Source organism: Loxodonta africana, chromosome 18, assembly GCF_030014295.1.
Source record: "Loxodonta africana isolate mLoxAfr1 chromosome 18, mLoxAfr1.hap2, whole genome shotgun sequence".
NCBI classification, from domain to species: Eukaryota; Metazoa; Chordata; class Mammalia; order Proboscidea; family Elephantidae; genus Loxodonta; species Loxodonta africana.
The window spans coordinates 46,478,013-46,498,157 of NC_087359.1; the positions used below are offsets into that span (position 1 = coordinate 46,478,013).

Genomic DNA, 20,145 nt, shown 5'->3' on the forward strand with positions numbered 1-20,145 from the left:
AGTTCCTTAATTAGGCCTGTGGTTTAGCAAAGTGCACCATCTCAATACACAGATGGTTTTTATGGAAAAAAAAATTTTTTTTCAAATGTTAATTTCCAGTGACTGATGTTCTCTGCCTAAATCATTTTCCATTGTTTGTATTTGATAAGAACTGTATTTGAACTGCTGCCTTTGTAAGTTGCGTTCTTTTGTGATGGGATTTAACTTGGTGGTTTTACAGGTGTATGAAAATGTTAAGCTGCATATTGTACTTGAGAGTTTGACAAATTCTTAGTTGCAGCTAATTTAAGGGGAAAAAAAATTAAACAGGTGATTAGCAGCTGCTTTCGGTTTTGAATGTCCTTGCTCTGGGGTTTTGTGTTTGCTTATTCGTGTGCAAATTGCTGTGGTTATTTTGGACTGGGTGAGAGGCCCCTTTGTGCACCTTCCCTAGTTCTCTGGGCTGGCTGATTTTGTTCCCACTAGCATGCTCCTCTTTTGCTCTCTCCCTAGTGATTCCTGTGGCCAGGCCTTCCTGAGAGAACAAAGCGCATGGCCTGTGTCTTCCCGAGGACAGCCTCGCTTGCTATCACAAAGGCCTCCCTTTCTCCCCTTGAAGAAGCACTGCCTCATTGGGCAGCCAAGAGTATCAGACCCAGGCGGTTGCAGTTCCTACTCCCTTGTTACAGTCCTTAGCGCCTGGCCTCCCGAGCGACAGCTTCTGCGTGGCTCTAAACTCTAGGGCCCTCCAAGGCTACCCTTAGAGTTGGGGTCCGCGACTGGTGGGAAAAACAACCATTGGGAAGTGGGTGGTAGAGAAGGGGGTTAGTGAAGGACTGTGGGCTTCAGAGCCAGATCCAACCAGCCAGTCTCACTTTGGCAGTGCCCTGACGCCTCCACTGTCTCCCTCTATGTCCCCAACATCTTGGCACCGGTAGGTTGTGCTTGCTCAGCCCTGGTCAGTGTGCTTGCCAGGGTGAGGAGAGCTTTGCACAGGCCGCTGCCGCTTACTTATTAACGATGACGCCAGTGGGATCCTGGCCACCAGCTCCCTTTCCAGGCCTTTGTGGCTGAATCCTGTTCGCTTAAAGGTGAAATCATGACCTGCCGGACTTGATTTTTCAGTTGAGGGGGTTTTGTGTATGTGTCTTTCTCTATCCAGTGCTTTCATTCACAAAGATTTGATCAGCAAATACAGAGAGAAAATGCTCAGAGGAGAGTGGCTTGCCCTCCAGATTAATAAATTAATGTTTTTTTTTTTTTTTTTTTTGGTGAGCCGAAGCCATTTTGCTGTTTCTCTTGCCTGAGTCTTTGTTTTGCAGCCAGTTTGCCTTTTTACCTTTTGGCCTTAGCCGACTTGATAACTCAGCCAGGAGTCCTGTAGATCCCTGTGTCCTTTCTGGGGTCAGCTGGCTCACCCCTGTGCTTTCCTGCTCTTTGCTGGATAGCCCGTCAGTGTCCCCACAGAGGTAGCTTACTGGGAGTCACAACTTGGCAGTCCTGGCCTCAAAGGGGTCAGTAGCTGTTAGTGCCACCAGACTCGCAGTGATAGACTTTGGGAACTTTTGTCCCTGAGGAAAAGCATCAGTGAGTAATTGCTGGCAATGGGAAAAAGAAGAAGACCTTTGGCGGTGCAGGGGTGGGGGTGGGGGGGTGGGGTGTCTTTTTCTTTTCATTTCCTTTCCCTGGGCAGCCTTTTGTACCTGTAAAACCAGAATGACTCCTTGAGGCCTTTTACTCCAGGCTGGTTCCAGTCACAGGCTGAAGCTGGCTTTTCGGAAGGCTGTGCTGATGTTTCCAGGTGAAGTGTTTGCAGGCAACATGTTTAATGAGGCGGGTCTACAGTTTCAGGCTCACACTCGGCAGTCTGCCTTTTCTTGGAGGCTCAGAGCGAGTCTCTGTATGTGGGTGTTTATCTTTCTGATTTTTTGTGGTATTGGAACAAGAATGTAATGGCCAGGGTCACTTTCAGAAGTTAGAAGTGGTCTGCTCTGACCTTCAAAGGTGTTTCTGCCACAGGATCCTCCAGGGCAGGTCTGATTCAAGCTTCCCAAACAGTTGGGAGAACAGCGTTATCTAGTAGCCAGGAACCCCAGTCTGAATCCTGACAGACCTTTTGTAGAGTCGGGCCTGACTGTAAGTGCCTGAGGGCTGTGTCTGCCCCGTTCAGCCCTCCAACCACACTGCCTGGTCTTCAAAACAAAACAAAACACAACACAACACAAAACAACACAACACAAAACAAAAACAACCAAACCCATTGCTGTTGAGTCAATTCTGATGCATAACGACTGCCTAGTCCAGTGCCTGGTAAATATGGTTGTGTGATGATTCCATCAGTGAGTTTCAGTCCCAGCTGTGCCACTACCTGTGTGGCTTGGGCAAATCTTTTAACTTCCTGAAGCCTCAGTTTCCTCATCTGCATAATGGAGCCGTTGGTATCCATGTTGTCAGTGTTATGAGTGTTGAATGGCTTGTGACACTTGCCAGATAACTGCAGCTGCTTGCAACAATACGGATGACTCAGAAACTTAACACTGAAAGAGACGAGCAAATCATGGAAGGATACTCACACTGTGATTCCTTTCACATTAGTTTAAACAGATGCAAAATTAAGTCAGAGTGGCGACATTACAAGGAAAAACGGGAATAATACACACAAAATTCAGGATAATAGTTACCTCTGAGTAAGGAGAGAAGGGGATGGGTTAGAAAAGGGCAAAATGGAAGTTTCAAAGCTAATGGTGTTCTTGGCTGTTGGTTGTTTTAGTTTTTTCTGTAGAGCGTGCATATATTGTAAAAATATTTTTGGTGTCTCTTCAGTAGTATTTAAAAGAAAATAGACGTTACTCCCAGTGCCTGGTACATAGAATCAATAAATATTGACTACTGTTTTTGATGTTATTTGTGGTAGAATTAAATAATAAGGCCTTATTAATATTCAGTGGAAAGATACAAGCTGCCATGTACGGTTGTTCATTGCACAAGGACTGAAAGCCAAACTGTGCTCCAGGGCTTGACAGCGTGTCAATCTGGAGGAATAGGCATCTTTTTCTGATCAACACAAAGGCACCTTAGGGGGTAGTAGTGGCCCTAGAAAGGCATCACTTTTGTAAAAGTATCTTCTGGAAAGGAGAGATGAGAGAGGGTTAAACATCAAAATGGAGAGTATCAGGAAGTTGAATAAGGGGTCTGGGATCCTAGTCATTAGAGTTTGGAGGGGACCTTGGAAATTCGTTAGGTCAGTGCCTCATTATGCAAACAAATTTTGGGCCCAGATAGTTTAAAAGATGAAAAGGATCCCACAGTGATTTCAGGAAAACCAGGAGTACAGTGTTTGAGAAAAACAGTTTTATGACAAATAAAAGAAGTGCTGTTTTTCATAGCAGTTCTGACAGTTTGGGGATTATACCTAAAGTGTTGTACGTGTTGAAATGCGAATATGCTCAAGAAGAGTGTAGGTAAATTCAAGGAGACGGGCTAGGCCCTGTGAGGGACATTCCTAATACTTTGAGATTGGTTTTCTTCAGGGCAATTTATTTGCCCACAAAAATCTCTCGATGCCATCATTTGTCAGAGCTTGGGTTCAAGAAGGGGACTGTTCTTCAGACGAGGTTAACAGGTGATCCTGCTATCCCCGCACCAGTTCCCCATTCATTTCTCCAGCCATTGCTAGGGAAGAACAGAAGAATGGTTTTGCTTCTTACCCACCCTCACCAGTTCCCAGAATCCCTGAGGTCCCTGCGGAGAGCCTCTCAGCCAAAAGCCGTTCACATCCCCACTGTGGCAGGTCTTTGTTCTGACTTAATGTGGGTTATTTAATGTTATTTTTTGAGCTGGAAGGGAGATAGAATAAGCTGATAGTTAAGAGCATGGACGTTGAAGTCAGTAAGATGAGGACTTCAACTTCAGCTACCATCTTTTATGTTTCTGGACAGGGACTTACTTGCCCAAACCTCAGTTTCTTCATCTGTAAAGTGGGCATTAACAGTATTTTCTCTCCCCCAAGGTCATGTGAGTGAGTCCTTAATAAAAGCTAGTAGTGGCATGTTGACAGTGTTTGAGGGCAGGTTGTGTGCCCAGCCATGGGTGGGGGAATTGTATCTGCTGGCCAGCGACTGTGGTCAGCTGGTGACACCCCAAGCTTTTGGGCCCTGGCAAATACCTTTGAGAAATCCCTGTTGTCCAGTCTTGAGCTGAAGCCCTGCTGAGCCCTCAGTGAGCCCCACCACAATTTCCTGACTCTGCTTTGTTTTACAGTGAATATATTTTTTAATTCCTTTGTTAGTGTTCTCTTAGTCACTACCCTACTCCTGTGCTAAGCTGCCTCCGTGCAATGTCACTCGGCACTTTTATTTGTGACTTAGGGTATTCTGGGAAACTCCTCGTGGGCAACTCAGAGAGCCTGGCCCTCCAGTTTATCTCTTAGGAAATCCCCATGGGGTGTCCCAGGGTTCAGCACCAGAGAAGTGCTGTAGACACTGGTTTCCTGAAAGTTCTTTACCCCTGGAACAAATGAGGAGGCACTAGAGATTGGTGTGTTCTGCCATGGTGGGGGCTTTAGGAGCTAGATGCCTGCAGCCATTTGGAGCAAGCTGTGGGGCTCCCATACGACTGAGCTATCAGGAAAGGTGGTAACAGCCTAAACGTCCGTCAGCAGGTGAGTGGATAAGCAAAATGTGGCACATACATACGGTGGGCTATTATTACTCAACCATAAAGAGAAGTGAAGTCCTGCTGATACGTGCTACAACATGGATGAATCTTGAAAACATGATGCAGAGTGAAATAAGTCAGCCACAGAAGGACAGATATTGTATGATCCTGCTTATATGAAATATCTAGAATAGGCAAGTGTATAGAGACCAAAGTTTATCCATGGTTACCAGGGGTGGGCAGGAGGGACCGGGGAAGGAGGGCTCCATGTTTGGGGGACACTGAGCTTCTGTTAAGGGTGATAGAACAGGTATGGGAACAGCTAAGGGTGATGGTTGAACAACATAATGAATGTAAGTTAATGTCACTGAACTGTGCACGTGAAGAATGTCGAAGTGGCAGGTGTTTTGTTACATACTTATCTGTAACATATGTGGAATTTATACCCTGCCTCACTTCACAGTGGTTAAGAGCTCGGCTGCTAACCAGAAGGTTGGCAGTTCAAATCCACCAGGTGCTCCTTGGAAACCCTACGGGGCAGTTCTGCTCGGTCCCATAGGGTTGCTATGAGTTGGAATCGACTTGACGGCAGTGGGTTTGGTTTTTGGTTTTCACTTCACAAATGGCTTCAGACCCAGGGGTGCAGCAGCAGTTTTTACTCCTTAACAGTTTTGCCTTTTCTTAACTTTTCTCTGAACTTTTCATCTCTGGGAGTGGCCACTCAGCCTGTAGGTTTGAGGTCTCACCTCCTGGTTTTGGCTTCATGGAGGGGGAGAAAGAAAGAAAGAAAGAAAGAAAGAAAGAAAGAAAGAAAGAAAGAAAGAAAGAAAGAAAGAAAGAAAGAAAGAAAGAAAGAAAGAAAGAAAGAAAGAAAGAAAGAAAGAAAGAAGAAAGAAAGAAGGAAGGAAGGGAGGGAGGGAGGGAGGGAGGGAGGGAGGGAGGGAGGGAGGAAGGAAGGAAGGAAGGAAGAAAGAAAGAAAGAAATATATATATATATATTTTTTTTAAGTGAGGGATACCTGTCCAGGTTTCTGAGTTCCACTTCCCAGCTGCAGTGCTGACTTGCTCCTTGTCCCCAAATGACAACCTTCCACCGTCTATGAAGGGCCACAGGATCCGAACCAGTTTTACGTGGTAGCATTGGGTCCATACTATTTCCCAGTGTTCATGTAAACCCATGAAGAGAAAACGTTAGAACAAGGCTCTGTGCCCATGGAATGATTCTTCTCCAGTTCCTTGGTTCTGTTAAATTTTTAAAATATCTTATTGCTTCCACAGAAGAAAAATTTTAGAATATAGGGAAAGTGAATATAACATTTTGTTCCACATTAAAAGTTAATTTAAGACAGAACCAGAGGTCGAGACAAGTGTCTCCTCTTTCCTTCATTCAGTGGTATAATTGACCCTTCATACCTCTGAACGACTGAATATTCATTCCACAGAGGCTAATTACAGGGTGCGTAGGTGCCGCACAGTTAAGATGAAAATGCAGATTTCTGTGTGAACTGCTTAATTCTGACAGTTTATAACTTGTCCATAAAATTTGCTCTGGATGGTAACACGCGGACCATTAACTTGGTGCGTGGGGGAGGTCTAGAATATCCGGTCTGCCTCCTTCTGAAGGGATGTCGGCTGAACTGAATGAGGTGGGTATATGTTGCCATCAGTTAACATACTTTCTGGAACACGTGGCTTAACAAAAGACCCCCCCCCATGACAGTTTATTTAGACGTTCACATGGAGTGACATTTTCTTATATACTCTGCAGATTATCTTTGCTGAAAATACTATATAAAATCTGAGCGCTCCTGGGAAGGGTTGGTGTTGGGGTAATCAGCTGTTCTTAGGAATTATCTTAGGGCTGCTCCTTCTGGAAGCAAGTGTGTTAACCCTCCCCGTACCCCTGCCGGCCACCTTGTCCCCAGGTCTGTGTGGGTGCTGGCTCAGTGGAGGCAGGATCTTTGCAAACAAAGTGAGGGTGACTCCAGTTGTCAGAATTAAGATGGAAGCCAACTTTCAGTTTGTAGAAGCAGCTTTGGGCTCAGACATTTAAATTAAATGCAAATTGAAATTCCATTTAAATATTGCCCTCTAATTTTTTTAATAGTGCTGATTTGGTATGGGAAGTCTTTGCTTTGCTTGTATTTGGATAAACAGCAGGCGTCATTCCCTAAACAGGATCTTCTGGCTTTGGGATGAAAGCTCCCTAGACGATTGAAAAAAGGGAGATGGCTAAGTGACTTTCTCTGTAGTTACCCTGTCCATTGTGGAAATGGATGCTGGACCCAGTTCTGTTTGTGCAGTGAGTTTATGGCTTGCCTAAGTGGCTGTTGTAATGATCCATTGACTGTTGTGGCTACATTTCCTGAGAATTTTATTTTATAGTCCTGAAGTTTTCGTCCATAAATCTTTCAAACTGGAGGCTTTGAGTTGGGGAAGCCATGTGCTTCTAGGGGGAAAAAAAGTGCCAAGTTTATTTTTCATGCCAGCTACCTTTTCCTTTTTCCCCATCCTTCCCTTTTCTGTTCTGCCTTCACATGCCCCCCCCCGCCGCCGCCGTGATAGTCCCTACTTGACAAAGTTCATACTAACATGTTCATCTTCATGGACAAGCGGTTGAGCCCGTGGCTACTAACCGAAAGGTCGGTGGTTTGAATCTAACCAGAGGTACCTTGGAAGGAAGGCCTGGCAGTCTACTTCTGAGAGGTTGCAGCCATTGAAGACTCTGTGGAGCACAGTTCTGCTCAGACACATGTGGGGTTGCCATGAGTCTGAATCAACTTGACGGCAACAGGTTTGGTTTTTTTTGAATAACCACTCATAGAATATTTGTATTTAAAAAATAAACAAAGAAACAAACATCTGGAGAGGGTATTGTTTACCCACATGCATGAATTATTAATTGTAAAGTTTTAGAAATGAAGACTGACGGGAAGCCAGATGCAGGGGTCAAGTCTTTCTTTAAACCAGGCAGGTGAGAAACTCTTCTCCAGGTGTCTTTTGAAAAGACAGTGTTACCTAGGCTGCTCTGTCAAGATTAGCCAGCAAATGTTGACACCAGGCCCCAGGCCTCCTCCCAGGAGTCATCCAGTGTTGCCCTGCTTTTTCTTTCTAGGTGGGAAGTTGGTGAGCAGAAGCTGCTCCCACCTGGAAACCTGTGTTCTTGGTCCCTTTATGTGATAATTATTGTGTTCTATTTTAAGCCGGCTTCTCTGCAATTGGTAACCGGCTAGGATTCTGTTTTGTTAACTGGCTCTTTGAGACACAGTAAAAGAACAGAGCGGCCTTGCGTAGGTGGTAGGGGGCAGAAGGCCTGGCTGGCTGGGTTTGGAGACACTGGTCCCTCCTGTACAACAGGAGATGTGATTCCCTTTTGGGGAAGGCTGAGAAAAGACAAGACTTACAAAAGAAGAAAATACATATTTTTCCCCTTTGCTCCATCACAGCAGGTGGCTGGGAGCTCAATCTGTGGAAGGCGTCAGTGCTTTCAGTGCAATCAAAGTTAAGTGCAGAAATTTAATTAAACGGCATCAAGGATGGCAGAAACTTTGTAAAGCTGCAGTGCATTGTCAAATTCAACAATTATTTCAAGGAACACAATCCACAGATGGCATCTAATTGATAAATTAAGGTTCTGCTTCTCTAATGGGCTCGCATTTAAGCGCTTTTTCCACCCATACAATAGCCTTCACCTCTGCTCAGACCCCCTTTCCCCACTCCCACGCCTTCACCCTGCAAGAAAAAACCCCATCGCATCCCCAAACCCAAACCAGTTGCTGTTGAGTTGATCCCAACTCATGACGACCCCATGTGTGTCAGAGAAGAACTGTGCTTTTTTAGAGTTTTCAACGGCTGATTTTTGAGAATTGATTACCAGACCTTCTGAGATGCCTTCTGAGGCGAGGACTCGAACCTTCAACCTTTTGGTTAGCAGCTGAGTGCATTAACTATTTACACCACACAGGGACTCTATAACACACCCTGGAAACGTAGGGCTGAAACTTGAATGTTTGGCGTGAAAGACTTCTGGCTCCATTTCCTATAAATCAAAAGCCCCCATTTGGGACTGAGTCTTATCCTAAAAGCAGAAACAGTAGGATTTCTTTGGGCCTGTGTGTCCTTTCTGCTCTAACCCGGATATTTTGCTGAGAGATATTTATTTGTATTTTTATATATTTTTCTTTTTTTTTAGCATTGCTGGCTTTTATCCCCCATGGCACCGATTTTGCCCAAAAGTCTCTATTTATACTTTCAAAAAAAAAAAAAAAAATCCTCTGTTTTTAAGACCTTGAGGCGTTTCCTGTCTGTTCACGGTTGATACACAACTAACTTATTTTTATTTCATAAGAAAATATTTGCTGTCTCTAAAGATCCAACCATGTTCAGAGAAATGTGTCCTGTGTTGAGACTTAATAAAAAAGAACACGAAGGTCTTGAATGTATACCTGAACTTCATTTTGCAGATGAGAAAACTGAGGCACGAGTGGCTTTATATGCCTTGCCTTATGGTTGTTGCTGTTAGTTACTGCCCAGTTGGCCCTGACTCATGGCAGCTCACGAAACGTTGCCCGGTCCTGCGCCATCTCCATGATTGTTGCTATGTTTGAGTCCAGTGTTATGACTGTTGTGTCAGTCTTTCTTATTGAGGGTTTCCCTCACCTTCTCTGACCCTCCACTTTACCCAAAAATGATGTCCTTCTCCATCAGTTCCCTCCTAGTGACATGTATAAAATAGTAAATCAGTTGTAGTCTCTGACACTATTCTGTGACCCATAGGGGTTTCACTGGCTAATTTTTGGATATAGATCACCAGGCCTTTCTTCCTAGTCTATCTTAGGCTGGAAGCTCTGCTGAAACCTGTGCACCATGGGTAACCCAGTTGGTATTTCAAATACTGGTAGCATAGCTTCCAGCCTCATAGCAGTGTGTAATCCGCCACGATTAGTTCAGTGAAATAATGTTTTTTAGAGCCAGAGAAGATGCCTCCAAGGCTATCTGGTCAACCTCCATGAAATGCTTATCACATTCATTCATTCATTCCACCAACAAACAAATACTGAGTACCTGCTAGTGCTTTTCCGAAGGAGCCCTGGTGACACGGTGGTTAAGCACTTGGCTACTAACTGAAAGGTCAGCAGTTTGAACCCACCCGCCGCTCCATGGGAGAAAGATGTGGCAGTCTACTTCCATAAAGATTACAGCCTTGGAAACCGTATGCGGGCAGTTCTACTCTGTCCTGTGGAGTCGCAATGAGTTGGAATTGACTCAGCGGCAATGGGTTTGGTTTGGTTTAGTGCTTTTCTGGATGCTAAGGGAGAGTTCTGGGTGGGTTTAAGGGAGAGTTCAGTGGTGAAGGCAGGCAGTCCTTGCCTACAAGGAAACTATCGGAGAGCGTGGGGATACCTATTGCCACTGAGTTAATTCTGACTCATAGCGAACCTATAGGACAGAGTAGAGCTGCCTCACAGGGTTTCCAAGGAGTGCCTGGTGAATTCGAACTGCTGACCTTTTGGTTAGTAGCTGTAGCACTTAACCACTACACCACCAGGGTTTCCAGTGTGGGGATAGTAACTAAAATAATTCCACCAGCTGATGCAGCAGTACAAGTCGTAGTAAGTGCTGTGAAGGAAGAGCAGAGGGTGACATAAGAGCGTATAGCAGAGGGCAGCTGGGAGTGCTTCTCTGAGGGGTGACTTAAGGATGAGTGTGACCAGATCAAGAGGGGTAGGAAGAGCCTCCCGGCAGAGGAGATGGCCTGCACAAAGCCCTTGAGCAGAGAAAATGCTCAGTGCGTCAGTGGAAGAAGGGCATGAGAGGGAGGAAATGGTTTGGGGTGAGGGGAGCTGGAGACAAGGAGGTGGAGGGTGTTTTCATGGTGGATTATCTTCCGTGTTTTGAGTGCTTACGGTATTCCTGATGCTGTTTGTTGCTTTATGCAGTTGATCTTGTCTGATTCTTGTATTTTTTGAGATGTATCTTAGCATCTCCTTATAGGGCCTGCACACAGTGGGGTTTCAATAAGTGTTTGTCAAACAAATGTGTGGATCCTCTCAATGGTGGGCATTATTACCCTCCTTTTACTGCTGGGAAAACTGAGGCCGACAGAGGGTGAGTTCATTTGCCCAAGGTTCGAAGCCTCTGGTAGGGTTGTGTCTGTGCCAGAGTCTATCTGACTCCCCACCCAGGCCCTTCTTCACTTCTTGCCTTACTCTGTGACCGTAAGGTGTTTCTGTATGAAGCACGTAGTATGAAGCCTTATTCTATAATTATTAACGCTGACCACCCCATCTGTGTTTTTATCCCTTGAAAGAAACAAGAAACGACAGGGAAAAAGAAAGAAAAAAAACCGTTTATTTCTACATACGTAGTAGTTTGTGGTATAGTTCTCGCCTTCTACCGGGGAAACCCTGGTTCAATTCCTGGCCAGTGCACCTCCCACGCAGCCACCACCTGTTTTGTCATTGGTGGCTTGCGTGTTGCTGTGATGTTGAACAGGTTTTAGCTGAGCTTCCAGACTAAGACAGACTAGGAAGAAGGGCCTGGTGATCTACTTCTGAAAGTCAGCCAGTGAAAACCCTGTGGATCACAACGGGCCGATCCTGCTGTGCGTGGGCTTGCCATGAGTCCGGGCGTCTTGACGGCAGCTAACAACATTAGTTGGTGGTGCAGAGGGTCAGGTTTAAAACAAAACCTTTGCCAAAGCAGAAGCACAGGGTCCCAGATTGAACTGAGTGACCTTGTTCCTGTCTTTCCTCAGTATTTAATTTGTCCTAGAACTGGAAGGCAGAGAGGAGAAATGAGGGGGTGGGGAGAGCTAAGGAGCCGATCCTATTTACTTATTTGTTTGTTTATTTTTAAAGAATAATTGTGGGGAACGCCTCAGCAGAACCCTTTCTAATTGCCCCCCTCCCCTTTTTGCAATGGCGTGGGTGGCTTTTAAAATTCCCTGTAGTTTACGGCTGCGAGGATCCTGCGCCTGGGTGCCAGATGCCGTGGCTGAATGGCTGTTGGCTGTTTATTTGCTGTCTGTCGTTACCAACACAGTATACTTAAGCTCCGTAGCACAACACTGTTTTTCCCTCTCCTCCCCCATATGGAAATATATCCAACCAGTCAATCAGACTTGGCAGCCGGCAGGGCTGTGGCTGTCAGATCGAGTTTGCCTTGGATCCTCTGAACTCTTGGCTTGTTTTCCGAGCCTGAGAGTGTATTCTAATAGTGATATCAAAATTAGACTTGCAAACACACACCCAGGTAGGGCCGCCTGGTAGGGGAAGAAGGAGGCAGCATTTTAGTATAAAAATGGAATTTCCTTCTCTTCCACTGTCGCAGTTGTAGAGGAGAATTGAAGCCATGCTGAGGGGTATGGCTTCAGGCTTGGCGAACAAGATGCGTGGGTGTGTTTTCCTGAATTGTGATTTATTTTTTTTTAGTTTTACCAGGAGAGAAAAGGAGACACTGGCAGCTGGTGGAAAATACTTTGTGTGTATAGTGGGTGGAGGTGGAGAGAAGAGGGCAGGAGAGTACAGACAGTTTGAGGCGTTTTTACAGGGGCGGTTCAGGGAGGACTTGTCACCGTTTGGGCGTTGCCTTAGCCGGGGGTGGGGTTTGGGGAGAGTGCTGGGCTTTGGAGAGGCCCTGGGTTCCATGGCCTGCCCCATGGCAGGCTTCCAGCTTCCTCAGTGCTGCCTCCAGCTTCTCCTGTAACCTAGGAACAGTGCGACCCAGCTCCTGGGTCCCTCCCTGGAGGCTTGTTAAGGGGGATCAGAGGAAAGCAAATGAGAAGATTTTAAATCCCTGTCTAGAATGTAGGCTGAGTTCTCCAGGGAGAAACCTTGTGTAAATAAAGGTCATGAGTACTTGTCTCCAGAGTTGATTATCTGTGGAGAACTTCCTCCGGGAAAGGGCTGTGGTCACCACAAGTAAGGCCTGTGAGTACAGGTGACCATGCACCTGCGGGCTGCTTCCTTCCAGGTGGGTGGAGTCCCAGGGGCCCAGGTGGGAGCTGAAGTGTGCAGCAAGTTCTCCAGTGAGGGGGAGTCATAGCTTGTTTTACAGGGTGAGGGCCAGGGAGGGAGAGGTTAGAAGAAGTTCCCCACCGGGAACACAGAAATATATATAAGATACAGACCTGCTCTAAGCAGCTCCCAGAATACGGAAACACACACATGCAAATCAATGAATTAGAAACCGAAAAAACCTGTTGCCGTGGAGTAGATTCCAACTCGTAGTGACCCGTGTGTTTCAGAGTAGAACTGCACTCCGTAAGGTTTTCAAGGACTGTGATCTTACGGAAGTAGGTCATCAGGCTTTTCTTCCACTGTGCTGCTGGGTGGATTCGAACTGCCAACCTTTCTGTTAGTAGCTGAGAACAAACCATTTGTGCCACCCAAAAAAAAAACAGGGACCTAGAAACAGTTCATAAATTGTGGTATGGGCGTCCCTAGACATCATTATTGAGACCCTTTCAAGGAGTCTGTTGTCAAAACTTTTTTCTACACAGTTCTAAGACTTTATTTGCCTTTTTCTCTTAATCCTTTTATGGTTGTACAGTGGAATTTTCCAGAGGCTACATGACCTGTGGTGACATCATTGTTCTGATGTTAATGGAATGTGTACATGTGTGTTCCTGTGTTTAAAAACATCTCGGTGTTCATTTCTAATATGCTAAATATTGATAGACATAACATATGCATACAAAAGTTTTTGGGCGATCCTTGCTTTTCAGGAGTGTTAAGGGACTGTGACACCAAAAAGTTTGAGAACCACAGAAAGTAGTTAGATGAGTGGCAAGTTGAAATTATGTATTAGGTACTGAGGTAGCTAGCTCTAGGGGTAGATCACAGGTAATGATGTCTGAGCTGGGGAGGGGATTATCAGGGAAGGCTTTCAAGAGGAGTTGTTTTCTTACCTGGGCTTTGAAGGATGAATAGGAGTTTACCAGCTAGACAAGGAAAGGAAAAGCATTCTAGAAAGAAGGAACAGCATGTATAGAGGAACAGGGATGTGAAACATCATGGCGTGTGAGCCTTTCCTCACCAATCTGTGGGGCAGAAACAGTTTCATACTGGCCTCATCATGGGATTTTCTGTACCAGTGATTTCCAGACTGGGCTGCATCTTTATACAAATCCTGGTGTACTGGTGAAGCCAGTTCTTGGGGCTGCATTTGATCCATTGATTGGTAGCACTGTTTGCATTTCACCATTTTGAGTTATTTTATTAAGATTGGCATCACAGTTGTCCCTGCAGCAAGCTAAGGTCATGCCACCCTGCTGGCTGTGTCACAGAATTGCAGCAGGTACCATTGGGCACCAGCTATCCCCTCCTCACTGCAACATCAGCCTATAGTGAGGAAACAAATCGGAGGTGCAGTCAGTCCAGAGACCACGAATTCTGAGACCTGTTTGCCTCTCGCTCTGAGAGGTGTGACCTTGAGAAGGATCTTGGCGTCTCTAAGCCTGTCTTTTCCTCCAGGGACAAAGCAGGTTGGACAGATCTTATTTAATAGACACGCCTAAGTCTGCCAGTGAACTGCTTTTAACCTCTCCCTCACTGACCCTCACTCTATAAAACAAACTGGTTTTGTTCTTAGAAAGTATTCCCTGGGGCACACCACCTTCCCAGCTGCTGCTGGCTGTGCAAAGGAAGATATTGAAATATTCAGATTAGCAATGTAGACAGCTTCTGAGCCACCCAGGAAGGGAAAAGAGGGGCCATGTACGGGGCGAAAACTTTCTCCGTGCTAACTATTGACCTCTGAGGGCTTTTTGTGGGACCTCTCATTTAATAGTCACACCATTCCTATGAGTAGGTGTTGTCCCATTTTACAGATGGAGAAATAGAGGTGCAGAGAGGTGAGCATAATTTGCTCAAGGCCATAAGGCGTTCTGGCTTTATGCCTTCCGTTCTTAACCCCATATCCTCTGCCCCTGGAGGGAGGGAGGCATCATCTTGAGTCATTCAGAGGAGAAGGGAGACAGAGTAACCCCCTTTTCCTTTCTTCAGAATAGAATGCAGAATAAAGGGCACGGGCATAAAGTATCATTAACCAGACTGGTAAATCAATAGACTAATTAAAAATCAAACACCTTAAAACACTGTTGCTGAGTTAATTGTAAACCAACATTGAAACGTTAAAACTTGCCCAGCCGGGGTTTGAATTATTAACTGAGCGAGTTAATTTCAAGCCATCAGTATGAGTAGCCCTGAAACCCGGGCTTAGTAGAAGGGGACTTTGTGTATCCTTTCGCTTAGTAGAAGGAAGGGGACTTTGTGTATCCTTTCGCCCAAGGTCGTCTTGTTCTGCTATTGTTTTCGTTTTTAATCGAAATATCTTAAGCATTGAGGCAGAACCTCACAAGTTCAGAGAAATTGTGGAAAAGAAGTAGTTTGAATTAGTAAGGGGTGGAATTTGCATATATCTTTCCATGAGTTGGAATCGACTTGACGGCAGTGGGTTTGGTTTGGTTTGGGTTCCAAATGGAAGAAATGCTGCTCTGTTTTACAATACGTGGATAACCGAGGGCAGGGGCAAGGGCCCTTTTATAGTCCTATTGGCTTCCAGGGTTTCACTGAGGCTGCTGTCCCACCTGCTACCACGTGTTGCTTTTGGGGGTTCCTTTCTGCCCAGAGAGACCAAGGTCCTGGGGTGTATGTTGTCAGGTTTAGCTCTAAGGCACTATGCTCTGAAATGAGGCCTCTGGGATATTCAGTATGGAGCTCTGGTGGCACAATGGTTAAGCGCTTTTTTTTTTTTATTGACCGAATGATTGGCAGTTCGAATCCACCTAGCAGCTCCAAGGGAGAGAGACCTGGCAGTCTGCTCCCTTAAAGACTGCAGCCTGGAAAACCCTATACAGGGCAGTTCTACCCTGTCACATGGGTTCGCTATGAGTCAAAGTTGACTTGGTGGCACCCAACAACAATAACAACAACAATAGGGTATTCAGTGATGGGCCAGTTGACCACAAGATGTTTTGGTTATGTTTTAAGTAGAGACCTTGTGGGGCCTGCTTTGGTTATTAGATAAAAAGCGTTGGAAACCAGCTGCATCAATTTACCTTCCTGAGCTGTGTTTCTAACCTGCCTGGGGTTATGGATCACGTGGGGAAAGTTATGGACCCTTTCCCCAGAGAGCTTCTCAATGCCATAGTCACCTCGAGCTTTGCCTACAGGGTCAGGACTCACGGATCTCTCCGTGCCTCCATTCATGACCTCCCTGAGTTCATAAATCCTGCGTTGGTCTCAAAAAAGCAGAAGTTTTAATGATAATAGTAGCATTTTTCTTTCATTTATGTAACGTTTAATTTTTTCCAGAGTTCTTTACAAGCCAGTCTCTTTTGGTCCTCATGAGAATCCTTTGAGGGCAAGTGTAAGAGTCGCTGTTTTATATATGAGTAGAGTAGGCTAAATAATTTTCCTGAGTGTTGCTGTTTACTTGCTAATTTGCTAAATGGGCTTTAAAAAAGGACATAAATGTAAATTCCAGGCCCATAAAATAGTCACATTTCAAATGCTTTTGACTCAAATTAATTAACTAAAAAACAGCATGACATACGATTCCGACCTCCAACTTGGGAAGTGAGTAATGTTTGTTCCATTTAGACAGTTGATGGGATAAAATTGCCAGATTGGTCTGTGATAAAAAGCACTTTGACTTCAACTTGGACTTTTACAGAAAGGAGAACCTTGTGCAGTTTATATATTAAGAGCATTCATTCTCCCGTACTCCTCCAATTACAAAAACTTGAGAAAAATTTGGAAAACCACAAGAAGTAAAAATCCCTGTAATCCCACCACCATTTTAGAAATAACCGCCGTTAGCAACTTGCTGCATCTTCTCTCATCCTTTTACGTGGTGCATACATGTACATGCACATGCATGTTACTTGGTAACCTGTTTTTATTGCTAAAACATCAATATTTTCCCCATGTCGTTTACTCTTTTTTACGGCATGGTTTTTACTGGCTACACGATACTGTGATTTATGGTTTGTACTCTCATTTTTTTTTTTATTTGACCAATGCCTATTGTTGGACAACAACTTGTTAACAATCTTTTTATTATTATAAACAACACTGTGATGAACATCCTTGTACATAGTTTCAGAGCAACATCTCTGATTGCCTCCTTAGAATACATACCTAGAAGTGGAGTTTTGGGGTTAAAGACTATGAACATTTTAAATCTGTTGCCTTCTGATTCCGACTCATAGCGACCCTATAGGACTGAGTAGAATTGCCATGGGGTTTCCAAGGAGCGGCTGGTGGATTCGAACTGCCAACCTTTTGGTTAGCAGCCATGGCTCTTAACCACTAGACCACCAGGGTTTCCATGGACATTTTAAATAGCCCTCCATCAGAACTCCTTTTTATGAAATTAACTAGTTTTTATAAAAGTGATACATATTTATGGTAAACATTTTTTAAATGTTCAAAGCCGAAGGGTTGGGCTTAATTTTTAAAAAGACTGATGTTTCTTGGCTCAACTTGGACTAAATTAATTTTTTTAAACTATCCCTCTTCAGTGTAGTTTGGCAGTCCTTTCTCTTTAGGATTTGTTTACCTACGTACTTGCCATCCATACACTAACCTGTCCACCTGTCTATCTTATGTGGTTAACATTTGTCCAAGTTTGGGGATGGCAGTAGTTTTTCTCTGAATCAGAACTTTCAGTGTAACTCTTCCAAGAAACCACATCCACAGATGTGGAAAGAGGGGAGAAAGTGAGGAAAGTCTTCAGAATGTTCTTTTTTTCCCCATTGGGTTAATAAGCATAGCCTTTGGAGCCCTGGTGGCATAGTGGTAAAGAGCATGGCTGCTAACCAAAAGGTTGACAGTTTGAATCCACCAGCTGCTCTGTGGCAACCTTGTTGGGCAGTTCTGCCCTGTCGTATAGGGTCACTATGGGTTGGAATTGGCATGACAGGCAACGGGTTTGGTTCGGTTTGGTCACCAGAACTTCATGTGTCTCCTCTCTCTTACCCCCACCCCCATGCCTCTTATTCTTTTATTATTCTAGCATAGTGGTTCTGATTTTTTTTTTAAGTGCTCCCAGAAATTTTTATTTTAAAAGTAAAACACCTTTTCCTTGATTGTTAAAGTCATATTTGTTTACTATAACAAATTTGGAAATGTCAAAAAGTATAAAAGTGAAAATAAGTATCTTTGAAATCTCACCACACATAGATAATCACAGTCAACACATTTATATATTTTCATTGGGGAGTGGCAGGTGTACACATACAGGTAAATAGATTTGAAAACAAGCTGTGCCTATTTTGTGCATATTATATACATAACTAATGAGTACTTCCAGTTGTAAAAAAAACATAAACAATACAGAAACCCAACCTACCACCCCCCTTGCTAGAAGAAACCATAAAGAAATATTATTTACCACCCCTGCTGCACTCCCATTCTGCTGTGGGCCCCTTTCTTCAAAGGAAACGCCCTGTACCAGGCAAAAGTGAAGCTTCTTGGCCTGGAGGCCTGTTGATCCCAGCACAGTTTGAAAGTCACCAATCTAATAAAGATGAGGACTTTATTTCCTATTGAGGGACATTGATCTTATTGATTGATTGATTGCAAAAATGATGTTTCAGAATTACAGAAGTAAAGAGCAACTAGATTTAGAATCATCGAATGTTAGAACGTTAGGGACCTTGGAGACCATCTAGTTTCCCCTGCTTATGCAGACGAGAAAACTGAGGCCCAGTAAAGATTAGTAAGTGCCCTGCCCCACGTCAATCATCCAGTTAGAAACAAAACTAAAATTTCAGGGTTCTGCTTTTTGTGTGTGTGTGTTTTTTTTTTTAATGAAGATATTGATCTCCTTTTAAAACAAGAACAAAGGCCAAATTTCGGTCAAATTTCAGTTGCAGAGAACTGAATCCACTCCTGTCTAGCTTAAGCAAAAAGGAATTTGTTTGAGGGCATTGAAATGCTTACAGAAATTATTGATCTAGAGAAACCTCTAGATTGTGCTTTCAGGAACAACTGTCAGAACCACATAACAGATCTGGGTCTCCAAGTAGCTGCTATCTCTTTTTGATCAGAAAGTCACCTGGCAAATCGGGAAGTTGATACTACAGTTGTCTGACCCAGAACCTTGGCCACACTGCCCTGGTCAGGAAGCTAGCACTACTGCTGCTGGTTTGCTGTGATCTTTCGTAGCAAAATCGATTCCCTATCAGTAGTCAGAGGAGACCCAGGGTACTGCCTCAGAATAACCAAACCCTGAAGCACAGAATCCACTTCACTTCCACTTTTATACTTAGCTGCAAGGGAGTCTGAAACTGTAATCTTCAACTTTTCTACCAGTTTCTGCAGATCAGGAGGGCACTTGGAATGGGTAATAGACACTGTTTATCATATCTACTCAGCAATTTAATGAACAGATCAAATGATAAGAAATATACTTGAGTTCTGTGTAGGGAAGACTAGCAGAGAAGCAAAAACAACAGCAACAAAAAACTAAAAACAAAACAGTGAGAATAATTGTGAGAATAGAAAAAGAAAGAAGCTGTATGCAGAAATATGTTATCTTGGGATTGCAGAACGACTTTGTCATATTTTAAGGTATATTGTTTGAAGTTACGTTGCATTTTTGCAACTATAGGCACAAGTGAGTGGTATGTGGTTAATTTAGTACTTGACCTGACTGCAGTGAAATTCAAGACCAGATCCAATCTGAGAATTGAAGATTTACCATTCTGCCCTTGAATTTATATCCTGATATCTGTCCCTAAAACTTCAGCTTTCTCAGTATCTTTTCCCTGATGCCTTTTTTTTTTTTTCTTTCTTGGTTTTATTCTCTCCATACTTTTGAGGAACCCATCATTCCCTCTAAAAATCCCAGATTTAGAAATATGTTTATCTCTGATCTAGCAAGGAAATCACTTAGCATTTATTCTTTGTGCCATTAACATTGAGAAGTGCTTTGGGCAAGATGGCAAACAGAACACAAGTTTTGCATGTTGTTGGAATGAACATCTTGGTTTCTATATCTTCAGCATCCCTAGTGGGACCTCGTAGCATTCTGAAAAATTCCTCATACACATGGAGACAACATCATTATTTCTATTCCTGGTCATTGCTAGCTTCCTGGTGTGGCAGCTGAGTGCCTGGTGTTTACATAGCCCTAGATTTAGATTTGGCTGGGTTTCTGTGGTATCTTTACTAAACCGTGAGGTTTATTCAAGAACATCAGCATGGTAAAATTGAAAATGAGACTTACAGGAAAAGGAAGAGAGAAATAAGTAGGGGGTCAAAAATTAAGAGAGAGATGGCAGGAAGTGTGATGATCAGCAAATTTTAAGTCCCCGGCAACAGGTGATCCTAAGGTTCCCCAGGCCTGAGCTTCAGGTAAGTCAGTAACTCTTATTGAGTGACTGCCTGTAGAACATTCCACTGTGTGGTATAGAGCAAGGGGGAGGGGAGAGGAAACCTAAGAAAGTAAAGATGCGCTTCATGTCTAGAGGAGTTTACTTTTTCCTTCTGGGTGATG

At 44.1% G+C, this 20,145-nt stretch overlaps 1 protein-coding gene across 5 annotated transcripts in view; it reads left to right on the forward strand.

Annotated features, from left to right (window-relative positions):
* MSI2 (musashi RNA binding protein 2) overlaps window positions 1–20,145 on the forward strand; it is a 472,007-nt gene that overhangs the window by 107,766 nt on the left and 344,096 nt on the right. The window lies entirely within an intron of this gene.